The sequence below is a fragment of the Callithrix jacchus genome, chromosome X (genome assembly GCF_049354715.1).
Source record: "Callithrix jacchus isolate 240 chromosome X, calJac240_pri, whole genome shotgun sequence".
Taxonomy (NCBI): Eukaryota; Metazoa; Chordata; class Mammalia; order Primates; family Cebidae; genus Callithrix; species Callithrix jacchus.
The window spans coordinates 6,801,332-6,818,087 of record NC_133524.1 but is presented as its reverse complement, the minus strand read 5'-3'; positions in this window follow the sequence as shown (position 1 = coordinate 6,818,087).

Sequence of the window (16,756 nt, the reverse complement as noted above, 5' to 3'; positions counted from 1 at the left end):
TAATAGTGTAATGCTGTCCTCCTTTGTACTTGCATTTTTGTTGTTTTCATTTCTGTTTCTTTTGAGACAGAGTCTCGCTCTGTCACCCAGGCTGGAGTGCAGTGGTGCGGTCTCTGCTCATTGCAATCTCCACCCACCAGGCTCAAGTGATTCTCCTGCCTCACCCTCCTAAGTAGCTGGGATTACAGGTGCACACAACCACATCTGGCTAATTTTTGTATTTTTAGTAAAGACAGGGTTTCACCATGTTAGCTAAGCTAGTGTTGAACTCCGGGCCTCAAATGATCCACCTGCCTCAGCCTCCCAAAGTGCTGGGATGACAGGTGTGAGCCACTGTGCCGGGCCGGTTGTTGTTTTTAGTGGTGGTGCTGGTGTGTGTGTACATGTTTATCCAGCCAGCCAGCCTCTCATCCTGAGATGAGATAATTGGGGAATTCATTTGCCATCATTCATCAAATGAGCTCCTGCTGCTACCCACCTTGAAGCCTCAGATGAAGACTCACTCAGGTGCAAAGTAGCTCAATTGCGAAGCAATCTTTTGGCTGTTCTGAAAAATGATTGTCTATCTCTTCCATGTAAGCCATGAAGGCTGTATTGGACCAGCGTACCCCTGCCTTCTTTGGTGAGAATCGATAAAGCTGTTTTTAGTGATACACTGCCTTGGGTGGCTGAAATTTTTATATCTACATTTAAATATATATGTATACATTTAAACATTCTGTAGTTTAAGTCTGTGAGCCTAAATTATGTCTTATTTAGTAGTGTAGACATGGTGTGGTTTGATGGGATCTTAAAAGTTCAAATGGATAATTCAGAAGAATTATATGTATATATATGTATATACACATACACACATGTATATTTTCATACATATATATGTAATGCTGCTCAAGAATATGTGTGTATACATATGTGTATATATGTATATACAATATGTGTATATACATATATATACATACAAAGGATTTTTTTCCTTTTCTTTTCTGAATAAGCCCAATATTTTTGAGGTTTTAAAGAGAAAAATTATCTACATTTTTTCCTTTTAATGGCATTTTCCATACAAATACAAGAGCATGCTGTAGAACTTAAAGATAGAGAGTTTTATTTCCCTTGACTTTATTTTTATTTTTAATTTTTTGAGATAGGGCCTCTCTCGGTTGCCCAGGCTGGAGTGCAGTGGCATGAACACAGCTCAATGCAGCCTCAGACTCCTGGGCTAAAGTGATCTTCTGTCTCAGCCTCCCAAGGAGCTGGGACTACAGGCATGCCACCACACCCAGCTAATTCTATTTTTTTTTGTGAAGGCTGGATCTCACTATGTTGGCACAGGCTGGTCTTGAACTCCTGGGCTCAAGCAATCCACCTGCCTGGTCCTCCCAAAAGCCAAACCAGGATTTCAGGTGTAGGCAGCTCAAAAGGCAGGGTGCGGCGCCTCACGCCTTTACTCCCAGCACTTTGGGAGCTCCTTGACTTTACAATAGCACTGTGGTCATGCCTTAGAAGCTACAATGCCCTTATGTCAAGTGGGGAAAACAAATGTAATCCACCTGTCAATAAGCCTGGTGCAAGGGCAGCTGAAATGCTTGGAATCTGAGCTTTAGATTAGGGTTGGAAGTCCAAGAATGTAGAAGTGAGTCAACTCAACAACAGAAAATGACCAACTCACCTGGTGGACATGCTCAGTGGCTGCGCACTTAGAAAAGACCCTGTGTCCTTATTGGGACCTTCTGTTGTGCTTCTCTTTTGGGCACAGCAAAGCTTTGCTTTCACACTGCTTTGCTTTCATACCCTCGGCACAGCACAGGTCTTCTTTTGTGGCATGCTCAGAACTGCAGACATTCCTAACATTCATAAGGAGGATGAATGAAAAATTATTGAGTTTAAAAATAAAGGCCATTCGAGAGCATGGGAAGTGGACACAGACAGAGGTCTGTGAACCCCCGGCATTCTGAATGAACCCTGTTGTTGGGTTGCTGCATTCTCCTCTCCCAGCTCTTTGCTTTCTCAATGCCTGTCCTAAAAATAGCAAATAATTAGCAGTGGTCACAATGCTCGCTCTTATGCACACCTAGTATATTTTAATCCTGCTGGAGCCCGTGTGCCATGCTCTGGTTCGAATTGGTTTTCCCATTTGGTATCCAGAGAGCTAATTCATTTTGTGGCTGCACTCCTGCATTCTTGATCAGCCTTTGACAAGGAACACTGTCTGCATAACAAATGTGTCTTTCTCAGGCTGCAGCAACTACAAGAGTGATTAACATGAAATAAAGGCTCCAGCCTGCCTGCTCTCTGCGTTCTTCCATGGATACCACTGTTTTTATTTAACCCTGCATTTGTCAGCTCTGTGGGAAATGGTCTTTCTCTCTCTATCTCTCTTTCTACCCCCATGCTGAGTTCAAAACTAAACAGGGGTCCCTGGCCTCCTCGGAAGCCTTAGCTTCTGTGGGCTCCCTCTTGGAGAGCTGCCTGCGGCACTCTGGATGCAAATAATTATTCACACTCTGCTCCCTGACATTTCCTCAAGCACTGCATCAAAAGAATCATGTCTCTTGCAGGGAGCCCCAAGTCACTGTGTTTCTCCCAGGCCGCAGTGACATGTAGGGGAACTTGGGAAGTGTTAATTCCTTGGAAATCAAAAAGGGCAAAGTGGCAGTGCTCACGGTGGCTAGCCTTGGGAGCTTGGCCCAAGGTTGCAAATAGATTTGCAAGCGTTGTCATCAAAGCTTTTCACCTCAGTTTCTTCATTAGGGACATATAAATACCCTGTTCTTTACCAGAGCATGGATAGGTCCTGTTGCAGATAGAGGGTGTTTCCAAGTCTTTCCTTTCAAGACTGTACGCTTAGCAAGTCCTACCTTTGAAACTTTGAAGAGGGAATATTTCAAGGATGTAAGGGGGCCAGTGTGACTATAAAAAGGCAAAGAAGCTTCCTTCTGCTCCGATGAGCAGTCTGTCGAGCTGTTTCCACAGCCCCCTTCTCATTTTCCCTTACTCAAACATGCCAACAGCTTCTCTTATCTGTCTTGGAATAGTCTTTTCAAAATGCATCTTTACTGAAAGAAAAGAGTACTTACAGCATGTGTGTGTGTGTGTGTGTCTGTGTGTGTTGGGGGCACAGATATCTTTCGAAGCTATTAAAGCAGCACTGTAGTAAACTATTGCTCATTTGCACCTCTCAGAGTCTACACATTTTCCTAATTTAGGCAGAAAGCCGAGGCTTTTTACAGTCAACTGGTGAAAATGGATAGTGTTACCTGTTTCCTTGTAGGTGTTTCAGTTTCCATTTAAATGTAGACCGTGCTATAAAGGTTCAGAAAGGAAGAGGAACTATCAAATAGATCCTACAGTGTGCTACTTTTTCTATTTGCTTGCTTGTTGACTTTTCTGTTTCTCTATTGTGTCTTCCCCAAAAAGGATTTGAGCCAGGCTCCCTAAAGAAGGATGCAATGGAATTGGCACATGGCTTAAAATAAAAAGGGAAATAAAAATAAGGCAGAAATATACTATTTACAAATTCTACCTGAGGTGAACCGACTCCCAGAAATTTAAGCAGTGCATTCATACAGTCGCAAAATATGCATATGTGAATAGTAAAGCTTCCGCGGATCCCTTAAGAATCCAGAGCAAATAATACAGCTTAGGTCAGGCTTATGAAAGCCATGGCTCAAAGAAAATGAGGATATTTCCATTGAGGGAGTCCTATGGGAGTGAACTTTTCAAAGCACTGAGCATAGTTATAAAAATACCTCACATGTTGTATTGTGCTCGGCAGTTACAAAGGGCTTTCTACACAAGTTCTATGATTATTATCTATACCACTAAGTAAGGAAGGTATTTTTACCCTTAAGGTGTAGGTACAGAAACTGAGGACTGAGAAATTAAAAAGCTGGACAAAGCATCATAAATAGCAAGAAAGCAGTGAGACTGGAAATATATAGCAACTATTTCTCCTGGTTTGAGAGGAAAATTAACCCAGAATTGGTGATCCAGCAATATTTTCAATAGAATAAAAATAGCCAATAACTCATATTGTCTTCCTTGTTTGTGATGAATGGAAGTATTGGTTTTCCTTTCACAGAAAGAGACCAGACCTAATGAACTGGCCAACACAGCATAAAGACAAAGATGTCAGATTTCAAAAGGAATGTTTCCAGTTTTTGCCCATTCAGTATGATATTGGCTGTTGGTTTGTCATAAATAGCTTTTATTATTTTGAGATATGTTCTGTCAATACCGAGTTTGTTGAGGGTTTTTAGCATAAAGGGCTGTTGAATTTTGTCAAAGGCCTTCTCTGCATCAATTGAGATAATCATGTGGTTTTTGTTTTTGGTTCTGTTTATGTAGTGAATTATGTTTATAGACTTGCATATGTTGAACCAGCCTTGCATCCCCGGGATGAATCCTACTTGATCATGGTGGATAAGCTTTTTGATGTGCTGTTGCAATCGGCTTGCCAGTATTTTATTGAAGATTTTTGCATCTATGTTCATCATGGATATTGGCCTGAAGTTTTCTTTCTTTGTTGAGTCTCTGCCGGGTTTTGGTATCAGGATGATGTTGGTCACATAAAATGATTTGGGAAGGATTCCCTCTTTTTGGATTGTTTGGAATAGTTTCAGAAGGAATGGTACCAGCTCTTCTTTGTGGGTCTGGTAGAATTCAGCTGTGAACCCATCTGGACCTGGGCATTTTTTGGTTGGTAGGCTATTAATTGCTGCCTCAACTTCAGACCTTGTTATTGGTCTGTTCAAGGTTTCAACTTCTTCCTGCTTTGGGCTTAGGAGGGTGCAAGTGTCCAGGAATTTATCCATTTCTTCCAGGTTTACTGGTTTATGTGCATAGAGTTGTTTTTAGTAATCTCTGATTGTAGTTTGTATTTCTCTGGAATCTGTGGTGATATCCCATTTATCATTTTTTATTGCATCTACTTGATTCTTCTCCCTTTTTTTTATTAATCTGACTAGTGGTCTGTCTATTTTGTTGATCTTTTCAAAAAACCACCTCCTGGATTTATTGATCTTTTAAAAGATTACAAGGATGCCGTCTGTCACCACTCCTATTCAATATAGTACTGGAAGTTCTAGCCAGAGCAATTAGGCAAGAAAAAAAAAAGGGTATTCAATTAGGAAAAGAGGAAGTCAAATTTTCTCTATTTGCAGATGACATGATTATATATTTAGAAGACCCTATCTTCTCAGCCCAAAATCTCCTTAAACTGATAAGCAACTTCAGCAAAGTCTCAGGATACAAAATCAGTGTGCAGAAATCACAAGCATTTCTATACAACAATAACAGACTAACAGAGAGCCAAATCATGAGCAAACTCCCATTCACAAATGCTACAAAGATAATAAACTACCTAGGAATACAACTAACAAAGGATGTAAAGGACCTCTTGAAGGAGAACTACAAACCACTGCTCAAGGAAATAAGAGAGGACACAAACAAATGGAGAAACACTCCATGCTCATGGATAGGAAGAATCAATATCATGAAAATGGCTGTACTGCCCAAAGTAATTTATAGATTCAGTGCTATCCCCATCAAGCTACCAATGACCTTCACAGAACTGGAAAAAACCATCTTAAACTTCATATGAAACCAAAAGAGAGCCCTCATAGCCAAGACAATCCTAAGCAAAAAGAACAAAGCTGGATGCATCATGCTACCTGATTTGAAACTATACTACAAGGCTACAGTAATCAAAACAGCATGGTACTGGTACCAAAACAGAGATATAGACCAATGGAACATGGAGGCAATGACACAGACCTACAACCATCTGATCTTTGCAAATCTGACAATAACAAGCAATGGGGAAAGGATTCCCTGTTTAATAAATGGTGTTGAGGAAATTGGCTAGCCATGTGAAGAAAGCAGAAACTTGACCCCTTCCTGACATCTTACACTAAAGATGAATTAAAGACTTAAACATAAGACATAACACCATAAAAACCCTAGAAGAAAACCTAGGCAAAATCATTCAGTACATAGTCACAGGCAAGGACTTCATGACTAAAACACCAAAAGCATTGGAAACAAAAGCCAAAATAGACAAATGGGACCTAATGAAACTCCAGAGCTTCTGTACAGCAAAAGAAACAATCATTAGAGTGAACCAGCAACCAACAGAATGGGAAAAAATTTTTGCAATCTACCCATCTGACAAAGGGCTGATATCCAGAATCTACAAAGAACTAAAACAGATTTACAAGAAACAAACAAACAAACAAACCCATCCAAAAGTGGGAGAAGGATATTAGCAAACACTTTTCAAAAGAAGACATATATGAGGCCAACAAACATGAAAAAATGCTCATCATCACTGATTATTAGAGAAATGCAAATCAAAACCACATTGAGATACCATCTCATGCCAGTTAGAATGGCAATCATTAAAAAATCTGGAGACAACACTGTTGGTGGGAGTGTAAACTAGTTCAACCATTGTGGAAGACAGTGTGGCACTACCTCAAGGATCTAGAAATAGAAATACCATTTGACCCAGCAATCCTATTACTGGGTATGTACCCAAAGAATTATAAATCATTCTATTATAAAGACACATGTGCACAAATGTTCATTGCAGCACTGTTTACAATAGCAAAGACCTGGAACCAACCCAAATGCCCATCGATGATAGACTGAACAGGGAAAATGTGGCACATATACACCATGGAATACTATGCAGCCATAAAAAACGATGAGTTCATGTCCTTTGTAGGGACATGGATGAATCTGGAAACCATCATTCTCAGTAAACTGACACAAGAACAGAAAATCAAACACCACATGTTTTCACTCATAGGTGGGTGTTGAACAATGAGAACACATGGATACAGGGAGGGGAGCATCACACACTGGGGTCTATCTTGGGGGGCAAGAGAGAGACAGCGGGGGGTGGAGAAAGCACATGGTGGAAGAAGTGAGGGAGCTCTCTGGGGTCTGTTTTATAAGGACACCAATCCCATTCATAAGGGCTCCATGCTCATCACCCCTCATCACTTGCACCCTCATCACCTAGATCATGTCCCAAAGATCTAAAACACCTCTTATAGCTCCATCATGGGGGCTGAGATCTTAGCGTATGTATGACTTTTGGGAAGACAGAGACATTCAATCTATGGCACCATATAAACCAGCAATTCCACTCCTAGGCACTGAGTGTTTACTTGGTGTGGTTCAATGAAGCACAAGGGAGCTTGGAAAGATGGAAGTATCAATTTCAATGGGTGAATTCTTAGCGCTTTGCTAACTCTGTGTCCATTAACCCTACTTGGGAGCTTGTCAGAAACAGAGACTCTCCAGCCCCACCCTAGACCTCCTAACTCAGACCTACCTTTTCATAAGATCCCTGTGGCTGACACAGACATCAAAGCTTCAGAAGCCCTGGAGAGGCTGTGTAGCCTTTCCATCATTGTGTTTTAGGAAACACTGGTGTTGCTAAGAGGTATTATTGCACACCCTGAGACAAACGGCTTGTACTGTCTAAGTGGTTTAGGAAATGTTGGTTGGAAGAAGGTTAAACATGGTCGATATCTTTCAGGATCTCTCTGCATCTTTGAGAAGTTCCCATAATGCAGTGCAGGGAAGGCAAACCACAAAGTGGGGCTTATTCCCTAAGGGTTCTTGGCTGTGCCTAGGAAAGAATTGAATGGCAAGCAGGAGGTAGAAGAAAACAGCTTTATTGAAGAGGCAATGTTACAGCTCCAGCTGTGTTATAGCTCTGTGACTTTTCCTGCAGAACAGGATAACCCTGTAGGCAAACTGTAGGACTGTAGGCAGAGGGTGTTACATTTATGCTTCCCTTTTTTTTTTTTTTTTTTTGAGATGGAGTCTGGCTCTATTACCCAGGCTGGAGTGCAGTGGCACGATCTCAGCTCACTGCAACCTCTGCCTCCCAGGTTCAATTGATTCTCCTGCCTCAGCCTCTCAAGTAGCTGGGATTACAGGTGTCCACCACCACACCCAGCTAATTTTTGTATTTTTAGTAGAGATGGGGTTTCACGATGTTGGCCAGGATGGTCTCAAATTCCTGACCTCAAGTGATCTGCACGCCTCAGCCTCCCAGAGTGCTGGTATTATGTGTGAGCCACTGTGCCTGGCCTATACCCACTTTTAATTTCTTGCATATTAAGGGGCAGTTTGTGCAGAAATTTCTAGGGAAGGTGTAGTAACTTTTGGGTCATCGGGTCATTGCCATGGAAAGGGATGGAAACTTCTGGGTGTTGCCATGACAATGGTAACTCATATGGCACACTGGTGGGCATGTCTGATGGAAACCTGCTTCTTCCTTGGCCCTGTTTTAGCTACTCCTCAACTTCATCCCCATGTCTAAGCTTTGCCTCTGGAGTTGAGTTCTGTCTCTTACCCCACCTAGACCCAGCAAGTCTTCATGATTATTGTCTGGTTTGCTATGCAATCACATCCCAAACTATTTGAAAAAAGAAACTCCTTTTGAAGGACCACTTCATGACCCTAAGGGACTCTAGTGATCTGCAAAGTACAATCTGGTAAATGTAGCTCCAGGAGTCTTCTGGGTCCACCCAGCCTCAACTAAATGTTAGAAATTATATTGAATTTGGTGAAACTTTAAGAGTCACAATAAATTTCAGTACCCAAAGAGATGTAGCAAGAAACAGTGGTTTTCATTGAAACCAGAGTCACAAAACAAGACAAAATATGGAAAAGAGGTACAGTCCCCTGGCAGCATGAATATTTTTAATTGTAGACCAAGAAGACTTTGAAGTTTTATCCTCAGAGTCAAGGGAAGCTGAAAAGCTGAGACAGCACAACCAACATGAAACACATTCCTAAGAAATTCCCAACCTTCCACTCATCTCCAAACACCATGAACTTTTCCATCAAAATTTTCCAGGTTACATTTGTCTCAACTAATGTCTGAGAAAAACTTTTAAATGTGATTTTCAAATACACCATGAGATGACTTAATTATTGTAATAAATAAAAATATCCAGATGAAAAATAAAGGTTATGAACTTGTGGAAAGAGTGTCAACTACTGCCTTTCTAGTCAGATCAACAGACTTGTCTTTTTTTGGTTTTTGCTTTTTTGAGACAGGGTCCCACTCTGTCACCCTGGCTGGAGTGCAGTGGCCTGATCATAGCTCATTGTAACCTTGATATCCAGGTTTGTTATTGTTGTTGTTGTTTGTTTGTTTTAATTTTCTGCTATACAGATGGGGTCTCACTACATTGCCCAGGCTGGTCTTGAACTCCTTGGCTCAAGCGATTCTCCCACCTTGGCCTCCCAAAGTGCTGGGAATACAGTCATCAGCCACTCTACCTTGTCATTTTTGTTTTTGTTTTTGTTTTTTTCTTGCCCGTATTTCTAGGAAAGTCAGATAATCCATACTGAATTTTTCTGGAAATGGCTGGAAATATCAATGCAATTTTTAAACTGGTGCAATCTATTCAAAAAGTTAGGTGGATGGGGACCTCAGAGGTGAAAGATGAGTATGGTTTTAGTGTTGAGGTGATGGCAAATGATTTTGTCTATTCTGTGTCTCAGTCTGTTAATATGAGTTTATAGATGAGATGCTGACTCTGTTTGTAGCCCCTTTAACCAAAGGTGCCCTTAGCTTTCATGTCTGCTGAAGACACAGGAATTGATTAACATAATTATTTTAGAAAACTGAGGAAAAATTTATTTCCTCGTAATATAGGGAAAAAAATTTCCAACCTGAGCCCACATTTCTGAACTCAATCTAATTTCCCTAGATTTAACTGTTACATAAAACAAGTGATTCACAAGCAAATTGTGCTAATAAATGAGGAGACAAAAGCAAATGAACGCAAGAGAAATGATGTTCACTGGGATTAGTTTACAAGGCATTGCACTAAACTTTTAATAAAAGGTTTTACTGAGAGAAAGAAATAACATCTGTGGTTTTAATTACTGAATAGAAAACAAATGTCAAGGTAGTTTCATCTTTCGTTTGGTTCTTCATAACTGGGATGGTGCAGGATATTTTTGCTGAGGATTTGGAGGGGCTGAAAAACTACAACCTGAGGGTCAATTCTAACCTATACCACCTGGTTTTATAAATAAAGTTTAATTGACACACAGCTATACCCATTTATTTACAGATTGTCTACAGCTGCCTTCATGCTACAATGGCAGAGTTGACTGTTTGCCACAGAGACCAGAAAGGTCTAAAATATCTGGGTCTTTGCAGAAAAGTCTGTCAATCTCTGGCCTTGAGTAATTCTGTGTATTAAGTCATTTCTGCATGCATCTCATGATCAGGAGTGTTTAATGCCAAAGAAAAACGATATCAGATCCATCTGTGATGTTACTAAACATAAGCCAACAAGTAACTATTGGTTTTCCTAACTCTTACAACCCAACTCTTTGAGAATCTATTATGTGAAAGGCAAAGTGAGGGCTAGGAAGATGAGAAAAACTGTTCTCGCTTTTAAAATAGTCTAATAGGCGAAGGCAAATGACTACTAATTTGAATTGCATACATGCTCTGGAAAAGATATTCACAAACTTTTATGTTGAGTGATGGATTAAAGAGGAATACAACTGAAAGCAGTCCAGTAGTTGCACCAGCTTCCTAAGGGCAGTGGTGTTTCAAGTAGTCTTCAAAAATGAAATGCATAAAACGGAGATAATTCCTGTGTCCAAAGAAAGGAAGCTGGCCAGAAGGCTGTGAAAGTGCAGGAGGTGATGAAGTACATCTATTAAATGGGTTTCTGGAGCAGAACAAGACTTCTAGGTGGCACGTTTCTTTCCATGGGGTCATCTCCCTGTGCATTTCCTATACTGTGCAATTCTCCAGGGTTCTGAGCCTGGAATATGTGTCAGGGAGGGGTGGGAAACAAGGCAAATAGGAATGAACTTGAACGGGGGCAGATTTTACATTCCTGACTGAGGAGTTTGCATAGAACTCAGAGGAAGAGTTTTAGAGAATGAAGCAACAACCTATTTGAAATGATTTAACTTTTCTATATGACTGAGTTGCATTAGAAGGGTGGGGAGGTTGCCTTTTTCCTCTATCAGGGAACTTTTCCATCTCATGATGACTTCTGCCATGAGACGATAGGGTGTCATGATCTTTTCCTCATCATTTGAGACGTAATTAGAGATATTTGCTTTCAGATGGGTCTTCTGTTCAAATTCACCAGGCAGCCCAGCATTGCATATCTGTCAGTCAGATTCTAAATGATTTAGAGGTTGGCTTTCTATTCTTAACACAGATGGGCACCGTGTGGATCAGTTGGTGGTATGAAACACTGTTTGGGAGGAAACAGTCACAGCCAAAAGCCAGAAATCCTATGTATCTCCTTTCTTGCTTGCCTGTCATAGGACATGTGTTTCTTACAGGTTGGTTTGCATTAGAGAATGCGTGGCTGTGTGATGTATGCTGACTTTCTGTAGACACCCAGACTGCAGGTCATGGATCCATCACAAAACCCTAAAAATAACAATAACAACAAAAACCAAAACCAAGGCTTCTGCTTCATTACTATCTGCCTGCATGGTTTTGACAAATTATCTTACCTCAATGGGTCTGTGGTTTCTTAACTCTGAAACAAGAGTTCAGCAAAATATTATCTGCAAAGGGCCAAATAATAAATGGGTTCAGCTTTTCAGGCCATGGCATCTCTGTTGCATCTACTAAACTCTACCATTGTAGAAGAAAAGCAGCCACAAACAAGGATGCAAATGAATGTGTGTGGCCAGATTTGCCCAGCGCACTGAAGTGTATCCAACCCTGGACTAAATAACTCCTCCAGCTCCAAGAAGATTGTATGATGGGAAGTCAAGAATAGAAGGAAACAAAGAATGTGCTTGACCTTTTCATTTTCTGTAATGGGAGAGACTCCTTTTTGCAGAGGGAAAGGCTCTGAATGGGGCCAGAAACAAAATGAAAATGGAACCCCATTGTGGGAAGGAGTTCATTTAAGTTATCCCAGTCACCTGTCCTTGACGCTTGTCATGCCCCAAACAGACGGTAGGGCTCTGCAGACCATCTGCAAAACAGACTGCTTGCAATTTATCCCCCATTTAAGTGGTTCAGAACCCACGGTGCAAACAGACCACAGTACACGATTGGAAATGGTTTCTTTATATTAATATTTTCTCGCCTTCAAAATTGCGATTTATTTAACTATGACTGAGAGCCCAGGAACCAGGCTTACGCAGAATCCGGTCCAACAGACTCGATGAGCTTGCGATTGTGCTGTAAAGCAGCTCTCCAAGCAACAGGAAGATGCTGCAGTGATAACGTACCTTTGCAATTTTCTCAGATACGGCGAAGTTTTGAAGCACAAAAAAGATGAACTCAAAACACCAGTGACTGGAGGAACCATGACAACGTAAACAAGAAAGAAAAAGCATAATCCTGGCTTTTGTGTTCTGAATTGCGGATTTGAAATTGAGGCTCCCAGGGCTGCTGACAGCCTGCCTTGATACTGCTGATGTCTGGGTGATGAACAGTCATGGGTTTCCTCCCACATGCCTCTGTGGAATAATGAAGGGCAAGGCAGGAATGGCAGACCTGCCATCTGGAATGACCTTACCTGATAAGATTGTTCTGCCTTCCCCGCCAAAGGTGAGGAGGGCATTCAGGATGCAGGAGACTGTTTTCCCTGTACCTTAATGAGAAAAACTGACCTGTTAATTCGCCAGCTGTCTTCTTCGTTACTAATCCAAGCAATTGCTGCAAAATCTTTTTCACTTCTTCCATGTTGAAATTGAGCAGAAAGCCCTTTGAGTGTGGCTTATCTTCGGCAGAAAACAAGGAATCAGGTTGGAGGAGTCACACAGACTTTCTGGGATACACATGGAATGGGAGACCAGCAAATATTTATATACTCTGTTCAAAATCCATTCTTAGGAGCATGGCGTAATTTATGTGACATTTCAAACACCATGCTAATGAGTGCCTTCTTTATGTACAAAATGTGCTACTTTAGTGTGGCTGTATCACTTTTAGTGGAGTGCAGCCTTTGTGGATTTCATTGGTATGGCGACCATTTCTCTGGGGCAAGAGTAAACAACACCAAGGAAAGCCATTGTTTTCCTGTGTGAGCTAGTGTTTTCTCTGTAAAACTTGTAAAAGGATGTTCTATCTGTTGTGAACTTCTTGCTGAAAACTATTTACTTTTGGAATATGCATATATGTTCATAAAAAGGGAATGAAATCTGTTGGGGCCCCAAAACAAAGACAGAAATGAATCTTAAATTAACTCTGGCAATCTAGATATTTCTTATAAGTTTTCTGTGAATTCTAGATCTTACAATTCTTAAAAAACTTTAATTTTTTTTCTTTTCATGTTTCCCTCTTCACAGACTGGATCTTGCAATTTTTACTATCAAAATCCATTCTACTGATAATAACAGCAGACATCAATAGCCCCACACTATTCAAAGGGCATTATATATATGTATATATATATATATATATGCTTACTTAATTGTCCCTACAATCCTGAGTCAGAAATTATCATTGTAACCATTGTAGCTAACATACCCAAGCACACACAGAAATTAAGTGGTAAAGCCACTGAGTTCAGGCACTTGACTTCAACTCAATGTTCTTAAATCCTATGCTACATTAGGCAGAACCATGGTTTGTCCACCCTGGCACCCGTGACGTTTGAGGCTGGGCGATTCCTTGTTGTATAGGGCTGTTCCGTGCATTGTAGGATATTTAGCAGCATCCCTGGCTCCAGCCCATCAACTGCCAGTGCCATTTCCACAACCCCTCACTGTAACACCCAAAAGGGCTCTAGAATGGCTAGATGTCCCCAGGGAGAACAAAATCACCCCTGGTTGAGAACCGCTGGGTCGAGCTACATAAAATTTCAATATTTGATTATTCTTAATCTGCAAAAGTGGCAACTTCAATTGAATTTGGTCCAGTTGAAGTCTGTTCCTGGTCAAGCTTCTGTAATAGTCTAGTTTTTCATATGGAGTCAGAAGGGAGTTGAGTAAATGGGAAACGAGAGATCTGGAAGGGCTTTGCAAACCCCAGAATTCCAGTATGTGCCACTGTCATAGAGACACCCCAGATTTGGAACAGACTGAGATGAGAACCAAGGAACTGATGGAGTTTGAAATTACTTAGTTTTAAAGCACACATGCAGGTTAATTGCTGACAGACAAGGTTTCAAGTGGGCATGGAGTTGGAGAAGGGCTCAATGTAAAGTTTCTTAAAGGCTTAAACCAATAAAACTCAAATCCCATTCCTCATTGTCCTAGAAGCCCACTCCATTATGAGAAAGAGTTTCAAGAAAATTTGAATCTTTCTTCACTGAGTTCTAACATACTTCCACTAAAACAGACCTGTATTGTGGAAGCTCCCCCTGAAGTTCATTTGTGCTTCCTGGCTGATATGAAATGACTGTGCTGCTATGTTCCATCATGGGCAAAGGGCACCCGCCATGAAGGGTGAACTGGCATCAGCCTAAGTCTTCATTACGAACAAGGTGAGACCATTAAAATGTGTTATTATTTCTGTATGGCCATGTATTCCACATTCACCAGCGACTAATGAGGAAGATAAAATAGAAAGCAGCTCCCCTCCTGTGAGGTCTCCATGCAGAACATTGCAGGGCCTCATTAATGAACTAGTGCCGTAATAAAGCAGGAATGTACAGATGGCAGCACCAACACCCATAAGCCCTTCCTTTGGCAGGTGCTTTACAAACAGTAAGGGCACTGGCTCTCTGTTTGTTAACAATGGATCCAAATGCGTGTCATTGTTAAACAGATTCTTTGTATATCATTAGCTTAGTCACACTAAATTATTCCACCACTTTACAAAGCTGGGCCTATTCAATACATTGGGGTATAGTTTTTCTAGTTATGAATGTCACCTTTTAAAATGTAAAATACAAAGTTAAGACAAACCTTGCAAATTCTTGATCAACTTGCCATCACCTCTTATAGTTTAAAAAAATGGTATGGACCATTTTAATTAATGTGACATGTGCGTTTATCCATCTCATTAAAGGTCCTTTTTGGGTTGCTGTTGTTGCTGGTAGCTTTATTCTTTTTTATTTTAACAAAACATTTTATTTAGAGATAATTATAGTCATGTAGTTGTAAGATAGAATACAGAGGGATCCTGTATATTTTAGTGCATATTTACATAATGTTCTTGAAATGGCAATACTGTAGAATTGGAGAACAAATTAGTGCATGCTGAAAAATAAGGAGGGAGGGCAGGAGGAAAGTGAGTATAGCTTTAAAAGGACAACATGAGAGATCTTTGTGCAGATGGAAATATCCTGTATCATGAATACGTGAATAACAGTATCTTGGTTGTCATGTTGCAGTAAAATTTTATAAAATACTATTCCTATTTTGGTTTATCTATAGTGCTTTAGTTTATGTCTTTGTAACCTTCCTCAGTAGTTTCTCTAGGTGTTATATTATATATTCATAACTATCACAGTCTACTGATGTCACAATTTTATCACTTTTAGTGAATGTAAAAACCTTACTTCCCTTTACCTTCACCCATTTATAATTATCTTAGGTATATTTTCAGCAGCTACATAGAACCACATCAAACAAATGTTCTAATTTTAGGTTCAACCCTCAAATATAGTTTAGTGTATTCCAGATGAGGAGAGCATATTTATTTACCCATAGTTTTACATATTGAATTTCCTTCCTGGCACACCAAGATATATTCTGTTATCATTTCCCTGTATTTAAAGAACTTCTTTAATCCATTTATTTTAGGGTAGGTCTGATGTTGACAAATTCTCTTAGATTTTCTTCATTGGAGAATGTCCTTATTTCCCTTTCATTCCTAAAGAATACTTTTACTGGATATAAAGTTTTGGGTTGACAGTCCTTTTTTTTTCCAGCATCTGAAAAATACTGTTCCACTTCCATCTGTCCTCCATAAATTCTGGTAATGAATTTGTTATTACTTGAATAATATTTTTCCCTAGAGGTAAGGTGTTGCTTTCTGTGGCTGTTTTCAAATTTGCTTTGTGTGTTTGGTTTTCAGAAGTTTAAGGAGTGCCTTGGCATGGATTTCTTGAGATTTACTCTGTTTGGCCTTCACTCAGTTTCTTGAATCTGTTGGTTTATGTCTCTTGGCAAATGGAAATTTTAGCTACCCTTTCTTTGAGTACTTTCTCGGCCCCACCCTCTTTCTCTTCTTTTTCAGGCATTTAGCGTTGTTTTATCCCTAATTGTTAATTACAGCTCACATTGCATGACCAAAGAAGGAGTCTGGTATCTCTTCCTGACTAGGGCTGAGTGGACTTTGTATGATCCTTCTGTATAAAATATTTTGCTATTACATCTCAGTCATTTCTTACTAATGTTTTTAAGGCTTATTGATAACAGTGCTTATTAATGATTTCAGATGAATTTTAGATAGGAAATCTGACAAGTTCCTGAAAATATTTACTAAGGTTTTTAATTGTCATTGTAGAAATCAACATGACAGTATGAAAAATGGACATAATTAAAATATTTGTAGCTTGAATCTTGCAATATGATTTGTTTATCCTGTTTATGCAACTGTAATTTTATATTGTTTAGTTTTAAGCAGTTTAATTTAAGGCTTTAAGATTTTCTAGACAGGCTTTACATATCTCTTGTCAAGGTTAGTTCTAGTATTTTCAAGTCTTGTTTTTCATTGTTGGTGGGTTTTTTTTTGTTTGTTTTGTTTTTTGTTTTTGTTTTGGTTTATTTGTTTTGACAAGGTCTGGGTCTGTCGTCCAGGTTGTAGTGGCATGATCTCGGCTCACTGCAA